General features: G+C 34.8%; 1 non-coding gene and 2 pseudogenes across 1 annotated transcript; 2 read left to right on the top strand and 1 right to left on the bottom strand.

Annotated features, from left to right (window-relative positions):
• The first annotated feature begins 4,332 nt into the window (after positions 1–4,332).
• Positions 4,333–5,333, top strand: LOC147494945 (uncharacterized; annotated as a pseudogene).
• A 7,684-nt stretch (positions 5,334–13,017) lies between these two features.
• LOC147494944 (U5 spliceosomal RNA) lies at positions 13,018–13,132 on the bottom strand. The gene has a single exon (XR_015200580.1). It is a non-coding gene; the product is annotated as a U5 spliceosomal RNA (small nuclear RNA).
• A 585-nt stretch (positions 13,133–13,717) lies between these two features.
• Positions 13,718–14,343, top strand: LOC147494943 (putative receptor-like protein kinase At1g30570; annotated as a pseudogene).
• Positions 14,344–19,332: the final 4,989 nt, after the last annotated feature.

Raw genomic sequence — 19,332 nt, 5'->3', positions numbered from 1 at the left:
AAAAATCTCTCTAAAAGAAACCGGCGATTCTTTGGTATAAATGCGTCTTCAAAGTCTTCTAAGAATGGGTCTTTGAAACCTTAAAACAATGTTTTTCTCCACAGAAAAAGAATTGCGCATAAAAACCTTCACAAGTTAATTCATCCTCCACATAAGACAAACTCGGATCCACAAAATCCAAAGAAAAAAATTCTTCATCATCAGGATATACATCATAAACTGGTGGTAAATCCCAATTGACAAAGACCTCTTCTTCTTCTCTAATAAAAAAAAAAAATCAAATCTTTTTCTCAAGTTTTTTTCTTCTTAGAAAAATTAAATCTACAGAGATAACTAGCTATAGCAACATAGACTCACCAGGATTGATCAGAAGCTCTGATTACCAACTGATGCAGGGTGTGGTAGACAAACTATTGCTTTTCTATCGAATGAGTTGAACGTCACAAATAACATTACCTGGAACTCGATGAACTTCCTTCGAATCAATTGAAATTCACAAAGAACTTACTTGAAAATCGATTGTTGATTCCCGTCTTGGAAAACACTTATCTAAACAAATTTTCATTAATCAATCAGGTAATTTTCGTATTACAATTTAGAGCCATATTTATAAGTTTCCAAACACTTCAAATTGGAAATGGAAACATCCAGAAAAATCCTAAATTGATAGTGCTAATTAAAAGGGCCTAAAACTACTTAAAACACTTCAAATACCAATCTGGAAACATCTAAAACACCATAGAATCCTAAATAACTAAAATACATAAAATAAGTAATTTCTAAAGTTAAAAAAAAATCCATATGGGCTAATCTTTTGAATTCTATAAATTTCATTGATCTCGACTTGCATCATATTTTATGGAGAGAGAGAGAGCGAGTTATTTAGATTCGTTGGGTCCCACTTGCTATACACGTAAGAAAAAAGTTTCTAATTTTTATGAGAAGTCCGAGAGGAGAGAGAGAGAGAGTAACACGTGAGATTCCTTTTTTAGTCGAGTTTGTTCAAGTCCGCAATTTAGAAGTCCGCATAAGAGCAAAACTGTATATATATATATATATATATATATATATATATATATATATATTATATTTTGTTGACTAGTCAAAATTATTTATTGTATGTTGATATATCAAAAAATATCATAACTATTGCCGATATATATATCGACATATGTCAGAAATATCATTAAAAATGGGTCAAATATCAGTCAAAATCAACAAAATCAATAATATATATTGGGTATGTCGTTTACATCCATCTATGTCAATACATCCATCCGATATATCATAATATATAGGATGGATATATATATATATATATATATATATATATAACCAATATTTCTAATATTTCGGTGATATTTTCGACCCTAGTTGGTCCTACTTTTGATATGTGTAATAGAGATAGCACTTACGACTTAGTAAGACATTGCCCTTTCTGATTTCTGAGTATTATTTGTAAGCCTATTAAAGTGGGTCTACATGCATGTTTATGATATATACATAGATTATTAAGCATTATACATTTGATTAAGAGAACTACTAGCTATTGGACTACTCGAGCATTTTTGGTTACATTGCTGACGTTTTTTTTAGGTAAGTCAAAATGTGTGGGCAAGCTTGTTTTTAAAGAGATCAGTAACTCAATTGTGTGTAGCGGGGTTCATTATTAAACTGACTTTGTTAATGTCTTAAAATTGAATTTCATTATTATATTAGGTGAAATAAGAAAAACTTTCTATATCTCTTTTTCGATGATAAGAACATTGTATAATTGTTTTAAGGGTTATTTAGCTTTAGGTCCTCCCAATAATATGGGTATTTACTTAGCTTTAGGTCCTCCCTACCATTAGTTGACCGTCATTGACCAAGTTTGACCAACAGTTGTGGTGTGTATGGCGTCATGCACTTTCAAAATGCCTTAACTACCCCTCACACGTTTTGCACGTGCCCACACCATAAAACTCAAAATCCAAATTTCAATTTACCCGACACGTGTCGTAATCGTGGCTCCTAATCCAACGGCCATTAATAATTTGTTGTGTGTATCTTTTTGTTGTAATGTAGAGGCGGGAAACAAATGAGAAACATCAAGTGATTATGACATCAAAGACTATTAATACTGAATAGTTGAGAATGTTCCCAGGAAGCCACGTCAGCCCCCTTTTTATTCTAATATAGATTATTAAGCATTATATATATGCATGTTTATGGTATAAACACTAAGCAGTTAAAATCGGTTTTCGAAACTAATTGGTCGAGGAGCAATATGCGATTAATCGGTTAATCGGTGATTTAATCGGTTATATCGGATGTATATATTTGATGTTTTCAAAATATATATTAGTATATTCATACCAAATATTTCTAAACAGTGATCCGAAATACAACAAAAAATATCAAATTCTCATAATCACATCTAACTAGCTCAATTTTGGAGTACTACAGATATGTCAAACAAAAAAATTATGTTAAATATTTAAAGGAATAAGAGGATTGAGAAGCGATAATATTTATTAGAGAGATAATACAATAATTTGTATATTTAACTTTCGTTAAGGAGGGGAAAATAAGTAAACTCTTAGCTTTGTATATTGATTGGGTTCTATTATTATTAATACGGTTTAAGAATCTAATTCGTTAATTTTACGTATTTTTTTGGATGGGAAACTGATATTTTCAATAATTTTTTTTCTTGGTTTAACGAGAAATCGGTCATCTCAGCCGATTAATCGGTCAATTCAGTGATTAAATCGGTTCGGTGAGAAAAAATAAAAAAAAAATCGGTAAAAACTAATCGGTTTACGAGCGATACGCGATTAATCGACGATTAATCCGATATTGATAGCATAGTATATACATGGATTATTAAGCATTATACATTTGAGTAAGAGAACTACTAGCTATTGGACTACTGGAGCGTTTTTGGTTACATCGATGACTTTGTTAATGTGTTAAAATTGAATTTCATTATTATATTAGGTTAAATAAGAAAAATTTTCTATATCTCTTTTTTTCGATGATGCGAACATTGTATAATTGTTTTAAGCTTTGTATATCAAGAGTTGAGGTATATTATAGTACATTAGCATTTTGTTAGTCATGTGTATGGAGGTGGTTGTTATGAAATTCATTTAACTTAGTATGTGAAAACAATGCAAGTGTGCGACCAAATATCCCATTGTAAAGTACATAAAGTGATAAATAGAAAGTTTGATCTTCATTAACTTCAAATATCCTGAGGAGAAGTTTAGTTTTGCAGAGTTTGATGTATAGCGGAATCTATATATATAAAAAAAAAAAAGCTAGCGCACATTCTCTCTCCTCACCATATCGCTCCATTTTGCACCTCGAGCAATATGATTGGCTCCTAAAAAATCGGATTTAATAATAATTAGTCACACCTCCCCAGGTTTGTTTAAATCTCCCTAATCTATTCTTAATTTTCTATGGACTCCTCAAATTAAAAAAAAAAAAAAAAAAAAACAACAACAATAACAACAAATTAAATAAACCTTATACAACCTCCTTGCATTTGTTTAAATCTCCTTTCTCTATCAAGTAACAATGTTTATCTCCCTACCAAAAAAACCATTAAACCCCAAACTACTGTAGAAATTGGAAACCCAAAATTCAGAAACTCCGAAAAGTGTTCACACCCTGCGATTTAAACCAAAAAAAACAAAAAAAACTTTGATACAGAAAAATCCTTCGTACCCTCCAGCCTCCCAACTTCTCTCTCTTTCATGAAAATGCCAAGCATACTTCCATTTTCGCCCAGACCCTACCAAGATAAGTATCACTAATTTCTAGGTTTTGACTTTTTTAATATGCAACAAACAATTATCTTGACTCCGATCACTATTTCACTAAGTCTTTCTTGAGCCTACCAAGTGAAGTATCACCATCATCAGAAATTTGTAGGCCTTGACTTTGTTGTGACTTTTCTTCTTCAGCACTGCCCAAACCGATCTTACTAAGGTATGTTTAGAAGGAAATTACACAACTAACTGTTAAGTTGTTAGGATTTGTTACTGCTTTGTTAATAATCCCTATTATTAAGGGAGTGTTTGCTTGTTTGACCTATTCTTTAGCTTCATACCATGTAGTGAAGTAGTGTTAAACGTGGGTTGCATCTTCCTCTGTTTTTCAGTTACTTTGTAAGGCTATTTAAGCTAACTTGTTTTGTTCAATTCAATAAGATAATTCTCCCAACTCTTGCATACTTTACATCAGTTATTTGGTTCTTAACATATGGTATCAGAGCCACGTCAAGGGAGTCTAATTGAAACTTAAGAAGCGGCAGTCTTCTTAGCGTGTAGCAGTAAGAATATGGTGTCAGAAAAAAGCTTTGTGAAACCAGCTATTCCAAAGTTTGATGGGCACTATGATCACTGGTCTATGCTTATGGAAAACTTCTTGCGTTCAAAGGAATATTGGAGCCTGGTGGAGAGTGGGATCCCTGCAGCAGCAGAAGGAGTTGATCTCACTGAAGCACAAAGGAAGGCGATTGATGAACAGAAGCTGAAAGACTTGAAAGTTAAGAATTATCTCTTTCAAGCGATCGATCGATCAATTCTGGAAACTATCCTGAACAAAGACACTGGCAATCAAAAACATCTGGGATTCTTTGAAGCAGAAATACCAAGGCACGACAAAAGTCAAGCGTGCACAATTACAAGCTCTTCGGAAGGAGTTCGAAGTTCTTCACATGAAGGCAGGAGAATGTGTTGATGAGTACTTTGCTCGGACTCTTACTATAGCCAACAAGATGAAAGTACATAGTGAGAAAATGGGGGATATTGTTATCATTGAAAAGATTCTGAGATCTATGAACCCCAAGTTTGATTATGGTGTGTGTTCCATTGAGGAGTCTAATGATCTAGACACCTTATCCATTGATGAGTTGCAAAGTAGCCTTCTTGTGCATGAGCAACGCATGAATGGCCACGGTGTAGAGGAGCAAGCGTTGAAGGTCACTTATGAAGATCGATCTGGAGGAAGGGGTCGAGGTCGTGGAGGTTTTAGAGGAAGAGGAAGAGGCAGAAGAATATTTGACAAGTCCACTGTGGAGTGCTATAACTGTCATAAGCTAGGACATTTTCAATATGAATGTCCAAGCTTGGGGAATGAGGCTAACTATGCAGAGATTGAAGAGGAAATGTTGTTGATGTCTTATGTGGAGATTAATAATGCTAGGAGAGAAGATGTGTGGTTTCTCGACTCTGGTTGCAGCAATCATATGTGTGGTAACAAATAATTTTTCTCTGATCTTAATGAGAACTTCAAGGAAACTGTGAAGCTGGGAAACAACTCAAACATGACTGTGATTGGAAAAGGCAACGTAAGGCTACAAGTAAATGGAATTACTCAAATTATCACTGAAGTGTTCTATGTACCTGAGCTACAGAACAACTTACTAAGCATTGGGCAGCTACAAGAGAAAGGGCTTGCAATTCTGATTCAACGTGGAAAGTGCAAGATCTATCATCCTCAGAGGGGCTTGATTATGGAAACTGAAATGTCCTTGAATAGGATGTTCATCTTGCCAGCTACATCTTGGCCAAAAGCATCCAATTGTTTCAACACAATCACAGAAGACTTAACTCATCTTTGGCACTGTAGATATGGTCATTTGAGCTTCAAAGGTCTGAGAACTCTTCAGCAAAAGAGGATGGTGAGTGGCTTGTCACAACTCAAGGCTCCTTCAAAGTTATGTAAAGACTGCATGGTGGGGAAGCAACAGAGAGATCCATTCCCAAAGAAGAGCACATGGAAGGCTTCTCAAAGACTTCAACTAGTACATGGTGATATCTGTGAACCAATCAAACCCATCTCAAACAATAAAAAGAGGTACCTGATTAGTTTCATTGATGATTTTAGTCGTAAAACTTGGATTTATTTCTTGGTTGAGAAGTCAGAAGCGTTTGTTACTTTCAAAACTTTTAAGAATCGTGTCGAGAAAGAAACAGAATCATATATAAAGTGTCTACGTACTGATCGCGGAGGTGAATTTACATCACAAGAGTTCATCGATTTTTGTAATGTAAATGGTATAAGTAGACAGTTGACAGCTACGTACACTCCACAGCAGAACGGGGTTGCGGAAAGAAAGAATAGAACCATTATGAATATGGTTTGTAGCATGCTCTCAGAGAAGCAGATTCCAAGAACCTTCTGGCCCGAAGCAGTCAATTGGACTGTACATGTGCTGAATCGGAGTCCAACGTTTGCAGTGAGAAATATGACCCCAGAAGAATCTTGGAGTGGAGTTAAACCATCCGTTGATTACTTTCGGGTTTTTGGATGTGTTTCTCATGTTCATGTGCCTGATAGTAAAAGAACAAAGCTCGATGACAAAAGCTTCAGTTGTGTTTTGCTTGGCGTTAGTGAGGAGTCAAAGGCATATAGATTATATGATCCAGCTTCTCGAAAGATTATAGTGAGCAGAGATGTTGTGTTTGAAGAAGATAAGAGTTGGGATTGGGACAAGAGCCATGAAGAAGCAGTTATAGCTGATTTGGAATTAGGTGACAGTGAAGAAGAAACAGTCGTAGTCGATAATAGTGAAGAAGAAACAGCCGTAGTCGATGACAATGAAGCTGATTTCAATGGTGATATAGAAGGAGTGGAGAACTCATCTTCCGATGAGCCAACTGAAGACAGTTCACCTAGCTCAAATGAAGGAAGAAACAGAAAACCACCATTCTGGATGATAGATTATGAAAGTGGAGAAGGCCTTTTTGAAGAAGAAGATGTGGAAAATCTGGCCTTGTTTGCAGCTGCTGATCCAATTTCTTATGAAGATGCCGTGAAAAATGCAAAATGGAGAAAAGCTATGGATTTGGAAATAGAGGCAATAGAAAAGAATGGTACATGGGAATTGACTGATTTACCTGCTGGAGGAAAGAAAATTGGAGTAAAATGGGTTTATAAAACAAAACTCAAGGAGAATGGGAAGTCGATAAATACAAGGCACGGCTGGTAGCAAAGGGATATGCTCAACAAAATGGGATTGATTATCTTGAAGTGTTTGCACCTGCGGGTAACGATTAGATACAATTCGTTTGGTGATTGCTCTTGCAGCTCAGGAAGAATGGACTATCTACCAACTAGACGTGAAGTCTGCTTTCTTACATGGTGAACTGCGTGAAGAAGTTTTTGTAGAACAACCTCGTGGTTATGAACAGAAGGGTAATAAGCAGCAGAAGGTGTACAAGCTGAAAAAGGCCTTATATGGGCTGAAGCAAGCTCCACGAGCTTGGTATAGTCGTATAGAGTCTTATTTTGTGAAGGAAGGGTTTGAAAGGTGCCATTGTGAACATACCTTGTTCATCAAAACAGAAGAAAAAGGTAAAATTTTGATTGTAAGTCTTTACGTTGATGATCTTATATTCACTGGCAATGATGAGTCTATGTTTGCTGAGTTTAAACGATCCATGATGCGTGAGTTTGACATGACTAATCTTGGGAAGATGAGATATTTTCTTGGTATTGAAGTAATGCAAAGATCTGATGGTATCTACATTAGTCAGAGGAAATATGCGCTAGAAATGTTGGAGAGGTTTGGGATGGATAAAAGCAATCCAGTTCACAACCCAATTGTTCCGGGAACTAAGCTCTTCAAAGATGAAGATGGAGTAAAAGTAGACAGCACTTTCTACAAGCAGGTCGTGGGAAGTCTTATGTATTTAACTGCTACTCGACCAGATGTGATGTTTGTAGTAAGTATTATTAGTAGATACATGGGAAATCCTACTGAACTTCACTTGCAAGCAGCAAAAAAAGTCTTAAGGTACTTGAGAGGAACAACCGACTTTGGTGTTTTTTACAAAAAAGGAGGAAGTGAGGAATTAATTGCCTACACGGATAGTGATTATGTTGGGGACTCAGAAGATAGGAAGAGCACGTCAGGGTATGTATTTTTAATGAGTTCAGGGGTAGTGTCTTGGTCTTCAAGAAAGCAACCAGTAGTCACTTTATCCTGAGCGCGAGAATTCATCGCTGCGACTTCATGTGCTTGTCAAAGCGGTGTGGTTGAGGAGAGTTTTGGAGAAGGTTAGTCACACTCAAAGTAAGTCTACCACTGTATATTGTGATAATAGTTCAGCAATCAAGCTTTCCAAAAATCCGGTGATGCATGGACACGACAAACATATCGATGTTCGCTTTCATTTCCTTCGTGAACTCACAAAGGCCGAGGCTGTGGACGATGGTTCACTACAATACTAAGGAGCAAGTAGCAGATGTGATGACTAAACCTCTACAGTTGGATGCATTCTTGAAGCTTCAGACCATGTTGGGCGTGTGTCCAGTACCTGGTGTAAACTGATTGCTAGTATCATTCAGTTTAAGGGAGGATGTTAAGTTGTTAGGATTTGTTACTGCTTTTTTAATAATCCCTATTATTAAGGGAGTGTTTGCTTGTTTGACCTATTCTTTAGCTTCATACCACGTAGTGAAGTAGTGTTAAACGTGGGTTGCATCTTCCTCTGTTTTTCAGTTACTTTGTAAGGCTATTTAAGCCAACTTGTTTTGTTCAATTCAATAAGATAATTCTCCCAACTCTTGCATACTTTACATCAGTTATTTGGTTCTTAACACTAACAGCACAAGCACATGAAGCTAATCTCAAATTGACTGTAATATGTAGAAATATTATATACATCAGAGTTGAGGTTGAAAGAGAATCCTACCGAACTTGTGTTTCTCTGCTATTTTTATATGAGATGCAGGTGAGAAAAGATATGTGCTGTCTTGGAGGTGAAAGTGCAAAGCATTGAGCGAGTCAATGAGTACTTTTGGAGTAAGGTAACAAATTGCTCCTTATAACTTTCTTGGCATGGAATTGCATATTATTTCTGAAATTAAAGATGCATTGTTGAAAATTTGAAAATATATGTACAATGTGTAAAAGTTGCATTACATTTTTAAGAAAATGAGATATACCTTTCAACTTATCTGCTGACCAAGTCTCTCCGTTGGATTTATTTTTAGTAAGACCAAACTAAGTACAAATAAAAGAAAAAGAGAAAAAGAGAAATTCTACACAGTCTTCCCTTCAATGTCTGTAAATTAAGGTTGTCTTCCTTTCCCTTTAAGAAATTATGGAAATCTACAGTTAATTTTTGGCAAGTAGCAAAAATGAAACAATTTATTGTATACTTTTTGTGACGAAACATAGTTTTTAGCAACGAGTGTAGTGCTATCAGGAGAAGTATACATGTGATGGTAATGTCCTACATAAAGCATACATGCATGAACAGTAGATCCCACCCCTTTACTTGCACTGCATGTATTAGTGCACCAAAGAGTTGAGTAACTTAAGTTCCTCTAACTGTGAGTGCCCTTATACATCCAATATTCATTTTCTATCTTTTTTTTGTTCATAGAAATTTTAGCACCAGCGTTTTTATATCCAGTATGTGTCTTGGCACCATAATCTATATCGTCTTAAAATTTGGTAAATGTTTATGAAAAAGATTACATGATTATCAGATTCTATTAAACTTTTCATGTAAGATTACAAAGAGACAAGAAATGGAATGTTAGGACCTGATTATTCAACAAAATTCTCTCCTTGGCTTGCATTGGGAAGGAAAGGCTTGCAAATGATTCAACATATTGGTATACCTTCTACTTCTGTTAGTTGGTATTCCTTAAAATCTGTAAGAATGGAAGTTTATCTTTAATTTGAAGTTCATTATGCAATCATTCATGCAATCATGATCTATATAGATATAAGCTAGAAGAACAATATATGCAGTATGTTATTGAGTCACCTATTTTTCTACATGATCACACTCGATGAATTTTTACAATGTACATGTTAATATGTTAAGTTCTTTCTTTCTCAGTTTGGTGTCTGCTAATGATCTCTCAGTTTTTAAACGTCATGTTAGTTTTTTCTCTTCTGAGATTCAAAAATCGGTTTTTCAAATTTGATCCGTTGTTGTGATAACTTGGAATGGAATCTCATTGCATTTACAAATCACGTTGCATTTGTTAAATAAATCTTATCCAAATTCTACCGAAAACCTTACTTTTCTCCTGAAACTACGATTGTCTCTTATCTTCTTCCCTTTCCCTACCAAGCAAGAATTCAAAAACCCCCACGTATTCTAAACACTAATGAGAAAAAAAAAAAGAGATGAATACACTACCTCCGCGGTTACACTATCTAAAACCAATCGCATCGTTTTCCAAAACCCAAACAAAAGTTATTCTTCATCTTTTGTTAGGGAAAATACCATCCCGACTTCAGTTTATCTTTTGTTTGCGAAAATACCACCCCGACTTCAGTACATCAGACTTCCATTGAAATTGTTTAATAATGTTTTTTAGATATAGACATATGTAAGTCGATTGTTATTTTCTAATTTTTAGTACTGGATTTAAACTTGATTGGCCTTCTCTTTACTTTTTGTTCTTAGCAAATCAAATTTCTTCCTGTTAATAAGACGGAGTTCCCTTTTGTTCTCAGGAATCTAGAATGAATTGTAGATCACAAGTATATTATGCTGTTCTTTCAAGTCCACAAGTATGGAACTGCTCTTGGGAGATCTGTCAACCTCATGAGGTTCAATCGGTATGATGAACTTTTGAACGAGCTTGACCTGATGTTTGATTTTGGGGGAAAATTGATGGGCTGCGGCACTGGTTGGAATTCTTCGATAACAGAAAAACAAAACCCCCCACTTTCCTTCGATAAAATGAATGGTGGTGGGCAGGATCTAGAAATGAAATCTGAGGTAAACTTAATTTTTTTTTCTCAGTTGCATCTCTCTTGATGCTTATTTGCTTTATGTAATTTCCTTTGAATTTTGAACTGGAATTATAGAATGATGTTGACTTATTCAGTAAAATTTGCCATCCAAATATTCTTTTATTCAATTTTAGTTATATTTTCATGAAAATTTGGAAGAATTAGTGTCTATTTTCATTGAATGAATGATGGGGGATTGCTATATATATTATTATTATTATTTTGTGAATTATTAGTTTGAGGATTTTGTTATGTTCATTTTGCAATCTAGAATGAATTGTAGTAAATTTTTTGTAGGAATCTTTGATTGTTGAGCAACAATAGGGAAACCCCAATTGTTGTATATAAAGCTTTAAATTGTCAGTTTACATTTGTTATCTGATAATTCAGTTGTAGTTGAATTTTATGACATTTGAATTGGTATGTAAATTGAATTTGGAATTCGGATGTTTTATTACTGGTGTTGTAGTATATTGTATAGTGGACTCAAATTGAAATTTTTGTTTGAACTATTATTTTCTTCAAAAATATGGAGGTGGCAATGGCGAATGTTAGTATAGGTTATGATTGTTAGTAGAATGATATATTTGATTTAAGTTCACAACCATCTTCATTCTCTATTACCAATCACTTCCAAGTTTGTTCATAAAAAATAAGAATAATACTATGTATATGTTGCTGCATCACTTTTTGTGACAAGCATTGGAAGAAAAGATTAAGGCTAGGTACGAAAAAACAGTTGTAGGGAAACCCCAATTGTTGTATATAAAGCTTTAAATTGTCAGTTTACATTTGTTATCTGATAATTCAGTTGTAGTTGAATTTTATGACATTTAAATTGGTATGTAAATTGAATTTGGAATTCGGATGTTTTATTATTGGCGTAGTAGTATATTGTATAGTGGACTCAAATTGAAATTTTTGTTTCAACTATTATTTTCTTCAAAAATATGGAGGTGGCAATGGCGAATGTTAGTATAGGTTATGATTGTTAGTAGAATGGTATATTTGATTTAAGTTCACAACCATCTTCATTCTCTATTACCAATCACTTCCAAGTTTGTTCTTAAAAAATTAAGAATAATACTATGTATATGTTGTTGAATCACTTTTTGTGACAGGCATTGGCAGAAGAGATTAAGGCTAGGTACGAAAAAACAGTTGTCAAAATAGTTGACCTAGTATGTCTTACATGTATTTTGTCTATCTCTATGGGATGTCAAATCTGTTAAAAGTTTGGCCTGTCATGCTTTAATTATGTGTATTTTCGTTAGGATGATTATGTAGCTAATGATGATATATATGATGAGAAATTAAAGAAAGAGACGTTGGCATTTTTCATGGTGGCCACGTAAGCTTAAATCCTTATTGTGCTAATTTTTTGATAAAAATGTATTTTTTTTTTTTTTTTTTTTTTTTTTCCCGTTCCAAATGTCATTTTTAATTTACTAATTGAGGTGCACATACACGACTTTGCCTAAATTTTTAGATATGGCGATGGTGAGCCGACAGATAATGCTGCAAGATTTCATTAGCGGTTTACTCAGGTAAATATTGAACATACTAAGTTGTACCTTCTTAAGCACTCTGTTGTTGTTTCTGACTATGTATTATGGATTTATGGGTTTGTAGACTTTGAAGGGTCTACAAATTTCTCTTTCTCTCATGTCTTCAACCAGTGTCAATTGATCATTAGCATTGCTTCAAGAACTTAGCTTAACCACACACTTGGTCTTTGATAATGGTAAGTGTTGTTGGCCTACTTATACAAATTTTTTCTTAGTTTGTACTGTTAGTCCACATTGTCTCAATTCATGCATTTTTGTGTGTATATTTGGTTCATCTAGGCGTACTCAATGTTGGTTCCTCCATGGCTAGAATCATTATTGTCAGCAGACTTCTTTTTTGTATGTCGTATCCATAAGGATGCTGCAAGAATTGAATTGTAATTTTTTCTTTTTGCTCAATACAATTGATCATGACTAATTCATGAAGTGAGAAAATGACTAAGGAGAGGTTAATTCAACTTAGTTGATTACAACCGAAATGTCCATGACCCCAAAGAGGGGTGATCGACTATCAGTGAGACAATGTTTGTGTACCCACACATGTTTATCACATTATCTGCAGTTTATGAGTTTTCATAAAACAATTGCAAAATAATTCCATTGATCTCACACACTAGCAGCATCAAAGCACTGAAAGTTGCATATAAACACTTCTCCATTAACAACATTTTAGCTTGAGTTGGTGGGATTCCGAAAGGAAATCCTTCAAAAATAGGAGTATTCTACTTTATACGATGAGCACATGGTATTATTTAGTAAAAGGTGAAAGAATACTTCGCTCTATGCTTATCGGGCAACTGCCTGTGTTTAGACCTTTCTTGGCTACAACTTAACATAAGTGGTTCTTGGCTCAAACCTTTCATAGTTTCATTTGCTTGATATGGGACTAAAAGCTTTAACGTGTACCTGATTTTGCAGCAGTGAGGTTGAGTTGAAATCTATAACCTGACCCAACCTTGGTCTTAGACCTTGAAATGAAGTTCTCATAATAAGCTTGGGTCGTCGTGGGAGCCCAACAGGTTTAGGTGTCGATGGACTACTCACAAAACACTGCCCCCCAATGAAATATCCAAGTCTAGAGTGCCCTGGACTTGAAAGTTGCATCAAATTTTCCTACACAGGGTTGGGTTATTAAGGTAGAGTGGCTGATTGTTTGGTCAGAGTTTGATTAAACAAATTCGCACACAAGAGTTTAATTACTTGAGATTTAACTAAAATTAAATCCTTGGAGTTCCCTGCAAAAGATACTGTTGTTTTTGTTTTTTAAATGTCATCATCTTCACTAACTATTTGTGTAATTGTGTTTATATGCGTAGCATCCTAGCTTTTATGTGTGAAGGTATAAGAATGATGTCCTTATTATTATAAAATAATGAGTAGCTAAAATGTTTACCTGTTTGGCAATGATCTTCCTCCTTTGTCATGGAAGAAAAGATTAGATGCATGTATCAGTGTTGCTCGGGATCTCTATTACCTTCATACAGGGGTAGAGAGGTAGGGTATAATTCACAGGGATATGATGTTAAGACGACAAATATTCTATTAGATGAGAATTTTGTTGCAAAGATGGCAGATCTTGGGTTGTCAAAGGATGGTCCTGCACTTGATCATACTCATGTGAGTACTGCAGTAAAGGGAAGCTTCGGATATCTTGATCCAGAATACTTCCGTAGGCAACAATTGACCGAGAAGTCTGATGTGTATTCATTTGGTGTGGTGTTGTTTGAAGTTATGTGTGCTCGACCTGCTATCAATCCAAGCCTACCGAAAGATCAGATAAACCTTGCATAATGGGTAGTCCGATGGCAACGACAGGGAGAACTAGAAACTATTGTGGATCAACGTCTTGAAGTGTACTCACTTGATTCATTGAAAAAAATTGGAGAAATAGCAGAGAAATGTCTTGCTGATGAGGGAAAGAATCGACCAACAATGGGTGAAATCCTACAGGCCTTCAGACATGCTAGCTGCAAGATTGCACGACCCGTTGGAAGTTATTTATGTTTATGAGCATAGAAATTATAATGGCATAAAGGTTCGTCATCTTAACACGTTATATATATTAGATGTGTTTGGGCTATGTTACTCAAATCATGGTTTGTGCATAAGGAAATTGAGATTTCTCTGCAGTCTGTTCAACGTTTTGTCACATTATGGCAATCATACTATTAGAAGGAATAAATGCATGCTAGCTTCTCACGATTGATGCATCCGATGCTCTAATTACAACCACCCCTGTAAATCAGATTCTATCTCCTTCACGATTAATGCATCCGATGCTAGCTTCTGATAAGGCATCGTGATTCCATTGTGGACTATTAGATTTTGATGCATCATGTAAAACTTTTCACTTTGAAAATAAAATATGTGTTTATTTTGTGAACTATTTACCAGTTTTTAACTCCAAGCATGGGAAACATCTTTCTGCAGCCTGATAGACCAGATGAAATGGAAAGAGTAGAAGCCGCTGGTGGAAGAGTCATAAATTGGAATGGCTATAGAGTACTTAGAATGCTTGCTACTTCTCGATCCATAGGTATGTCCAATGATTTATCCTTTAAGAAATGGAATTAGTCTTACTTCCTGCTGTTTATGCTATCTTCTGAACGTAATTAAGATCTAAATATGATGAATGTAGGCGATCAGTACTTTAAACCGCATGTGATTTCTGTACCGGAGGTCAACATAACAGAGCGAACGGAGAAAGACGAGTTTGTCATATTAGCAAGCGACGGTTTATAGGATGTTATGTCAAATGAGATGGCTTGCTAGGTTGCAAGGCATTGTCGAAATGGTCAAATTGGGAGAACATTTGCAAATTCCACCAAGGAAAGTGATGCTGCTAAAGCAGCAGCAGTCTTGGCTGAGTTGGCAATGGCTCAGGGTAGTAAGGACAACATTAGTGTAGTGGTAATTGAGTTGAGCAAATCAAGTTGAAAATATGTAAGCAGTAATTGTTCTGTTTTGTCCATATAGAGGCCGAAGTTTTAGTTTTCCATTGTAGTTTTATAATTTTCTTCTACTTGAGCTTTGAAGTTTCAATTTTGAAAAACAAATTGTACAATGATACTTTCCATATGTATTTATGTTTCCATTTTCGGCTTCAAAAGGGTACCAAGTCGAACTACTCCTGTGATTAGAGATTCAAAAGGGTACAATGATCTTATGGTCCAACTCGAAGCAACATGTAAGAGTTTAGAAGAGATTCACCTTATTAGCGATACTGACAGTACATCCCAAAAATGCAAATAACGATTGAATGTCCTCGACTACTAGGTGAACGTATAATTTTCATTCTTCCTTTTCCTAAGCTTTCATGCTTTGGTAGGACTCCAGTATAAGAGTTCACAATTATTTCACGTTGTTTGTTTGTTTGTTTCTTTTAGAAAAAGGACAAATATTACAAATAAGGTTCACCCACAATTGCTGTGGTGATGGAGGTTTTCACCAGACCCAGCAAGTAAACTAAGGCCGATTGCCTAACTAAAAAACTGGTTTGATAATGCTCCTTAGGAATTATCTTTTGTCCTATGGACTAAGAGTTGTATATGTACACACATAATACAATAACTTCTAGCTAATTGGAAAAAAAAAAATCTAATTTAAGATATATACAAATCACGTAGTAATTGAGCCTCCTGCGAAATCATGCCTTATCTCCTATACAAATCACGTAGTAATTGAAGCAACTCCTAAAAAAAAAGGAATGCTAAATAATTATAAATACCTCCCTAGATTTGCTTAAATCTCCATAATCTACTATTCACTTATACACATTCAACCAAAAACCTATTACCATACTCAACCAAAACACCTCCTTACCGTCTCTATACTCAACCAAAACCTGTACATTGTTCACCAAATCAGGTACTCTTCTAACTGTTTATGTTATGTTTGATTCGATTTTTTTTTTGCTTGGAGATGGGGACTTAGAAATGCCACGATACTGTTCAGGGATGCCTAGGCATCAAGGGTAGAAAGTAGAACTAAAGCCTCTTTGCCATTATTTTGTTGTTTTGGGTAAGATATAGCATAGCCTGTTTGACGAGCGTACATAGACAAGTCTTTACAATGCCTCTTGCTTTTATTGATAGCTATTATATTTATTTTAGTAAATTTTAATAGTTCTTATAATAATTTTATGTCTTATGCAACTTACAGTTGTAATATGGTTGCAATAGGGACAACACAGCGTATTATAAATAGTGCCAGAGCAGCACATAGTACAACTAAACCTTGAGCTGCAAGAAGATCAAGAACAAACGTATCTGACCCTGAAAATTGTTCGGCAAAAAAACCAATTCTTAGTACTCCAGTACTAAGTAAAGAAGAATGTAAATTTAATCGATCTAATCAGATGTCTTCTTTAGCAAAAAAGAGGAATAGACCTCTAGGTGTTGGTGATTTGCAAAATCAGTTAAAGAAGGATTTAATGAAAGAAATTCCCATAAAAAAAACAGACCTCAAGAGAAAAAGAAACTATTTTGATTCCATCAGAGATGATGATTACTATTCACAAAACAGTGGATGTGAATCAGATGGTGATGAAGAAAGCAATTCATATGAAGACATGATACTTGGAGAAAGTGAACACACAAGTAAGAATCTAAATATATGATATTTTGATATTTAGAATGTAAAAATTTTAACTGTGTTATTTTGTTATTTTTTTACACAAGAAATTTTCAAGAAGCATGGAATTTTGGAGAACCAAACTGTGTGTTCTTTTTGTGGAGCAATATTATGGTATGAAGAAAGGGTTGGGCGAACAAGACAAACCAAAAAACCAAAGTTTGAAATATGTTGTCTACATGGAAACGTTCAACTTCCTGTTCTGGCTGATGCACCTCCATTCCTAAACCAACTACTAGATTATGAAAGTGGTACAAGGTCAGCAAATTATAGAGAAAATATACGGGCGTATAACTCGATGTTTGCTTTCACATCAACTGGAGGAGTGGTTGCTAAAAAAAAATAAACAACGGAAAGGGGCCATATGTTTATAAGATCAATGGGCAGAATCATTACAAAATTGGAACCTTGCTACCAATTCCACGTTAGCCTTTTAAATTTGGTAAGTTATACATATATACAGCTAATGAAGTGCAAAATATTAGATTGCTTTAGTATGTATAATTTTCTTTAATAGACAATGGAGAAAATAATTTGACATTTGATTTTTCTTAATAATTTTGTCGTTACATGTCCTTTACGTGTTAATTTCGCTTTTGTTTTTTATGCCAGGTCAGATTCCTAAATTTGGCCAGTTATACATATATGATACAGCCAATGAAATACAAAACAGATTGAACTCCTTTAGTAAAAAGATTGAAAAGAAAAAACCATTGGATCCAAACATTATAGCAGGACTCATTGAAATGTTAAATGAAAACAACAGAATAGCTGAGAGTTACAGAATGGCCAGAGATAGATTTACAGAATTTCAAATCGCTGATGTTAGTATAAGACTCATTAGTACAAGATAGACTGACGGAAGAGTATACACAACATGCCAACTCCTAATGAGGTAGTTGGTCTCATTATTGGTAATGGAGATAAATCTCAAGATCACCGTGACGTTGTTGTTGACAAGAAAGGATACGGCTTAAAGAGAATCGATGAGACTTTTCCAAGTTTTATGTCAACGCAATACCCTCTCTTATTTCTTGATGGAGCTTATGAGTATAGGCCTGAAATCAAATATAGAAATGGTAGTAAAGTTGGTAAGAGACAACATGTTACCATGAGAGAGTATTATGCTTTTAGAATGCAAATGAGAGCAAATGAAGGACTAACAATATTTAGAGGTGGTCGATTGAAGCAACAATTTTGGGTTGATGCATACACTGCTGCTGAGGAAATGAGGCTTTCGTGGGTTAGAAATAACCAACATAACGATTAAATCTTGAACTATACCAAGGTTTGGTTGATGCTGTTGTTTCTGGGGACACTAAACCTGCATCTGTTGGTAGGCGATTAGTTTTACCATCGTCTTTTACAGGTAAGTTCAATTAAATCCCAACTACTCACTTGCAACCTTTGAAAATAAATATATAATGACAAATGATTAGTTTTACCATCGTCTTTGATAGGTGGTCCAAGATATATTGTTCAAAATTATCAGGATGCCATAGCTATTTCCAGATGGGTTGGAACTCCTAATATTTTCACCACATTTACTTGCAACCCCAAATGGCCTGAAATTCAAATGGCATTGGACAAGGTTTCTAAGGGACTAAAACCTGAAGATGCCCCTGAAATTGTTGCTCGGGTATTCGAAATAAAACTGCACGAGTTAATGACAGATTTGCAACGACGTAAACATTTTGGTAAAGCTTGGGCAGGTCAGACTTTATGTTTAATTATTTTGCCTATCATTTATAAAATGCATAAGCGTAGTTCCATTTGGGATTAATGAACATGTATATATACATTACCATATACATTTCAATAATAGTGGTTCATACATAATTAACCCAAAAATATTTGGAATAATGGGAAACTTAGAATGAAGAAAGAGTGTTATAGTTCAAAGAGTCAATTTGCACCTACTATAGATTTTCAAATCTACCAGTTTAGTAAGACATCAGTTGGTGGCATAAATAAAGCAAACTTAGTACAACCTCTTGCTTGAACTCCTTAGACGCATTTCCATCACTTATTTCAATTTTATTTTCAACAACTTTAGCAATCATCTCATGTTCCCTTCTGCGGCGTCTTATGACACAAACAACACACAGTCGCTTTTGTGTTTGTGGAAACTAGACACAAAGAAAAGACCGTTAAGAAGTGAAAGTGTAAAGCGATAATATTTAGCTGAACTATACAACAACATTAGGTTCTTATGTGTGGGGAATTGACAATTTAGTTCATTGTCAACAAGTACTTTTAGAGGAAGAGCAATTAAAACAACTTATCTGAACAACTAATAAAATGAAAAAGTAGGTAAAAATATTCCTGCATGTTACAGATAGTAATGTCAAGACAAGACTACTGAAG

The sequence above is a fragment of the Coptis chinensis genome, chromosome 6 (assembly GCF_015680905.1).
Source record: "Coptis chinensis isolate HL-2020 chromosome 6, ASM1568090v1, whole genome shotgun sequence".
In the NCBI taxonomy this organism is placed as follows: domain Eukaryota; kingdom Viridiplantae; phylum Streptophyta; class Magnoliopsida; order Ranunculales; family Ranunculaceae; genus Coptis; species Coptis chinensis.
The sequence above is the reverse complement of the archived record's forward strand: the minus strand, read 5'-3'. Positions and strand labels throughout refer to the sequence as shown.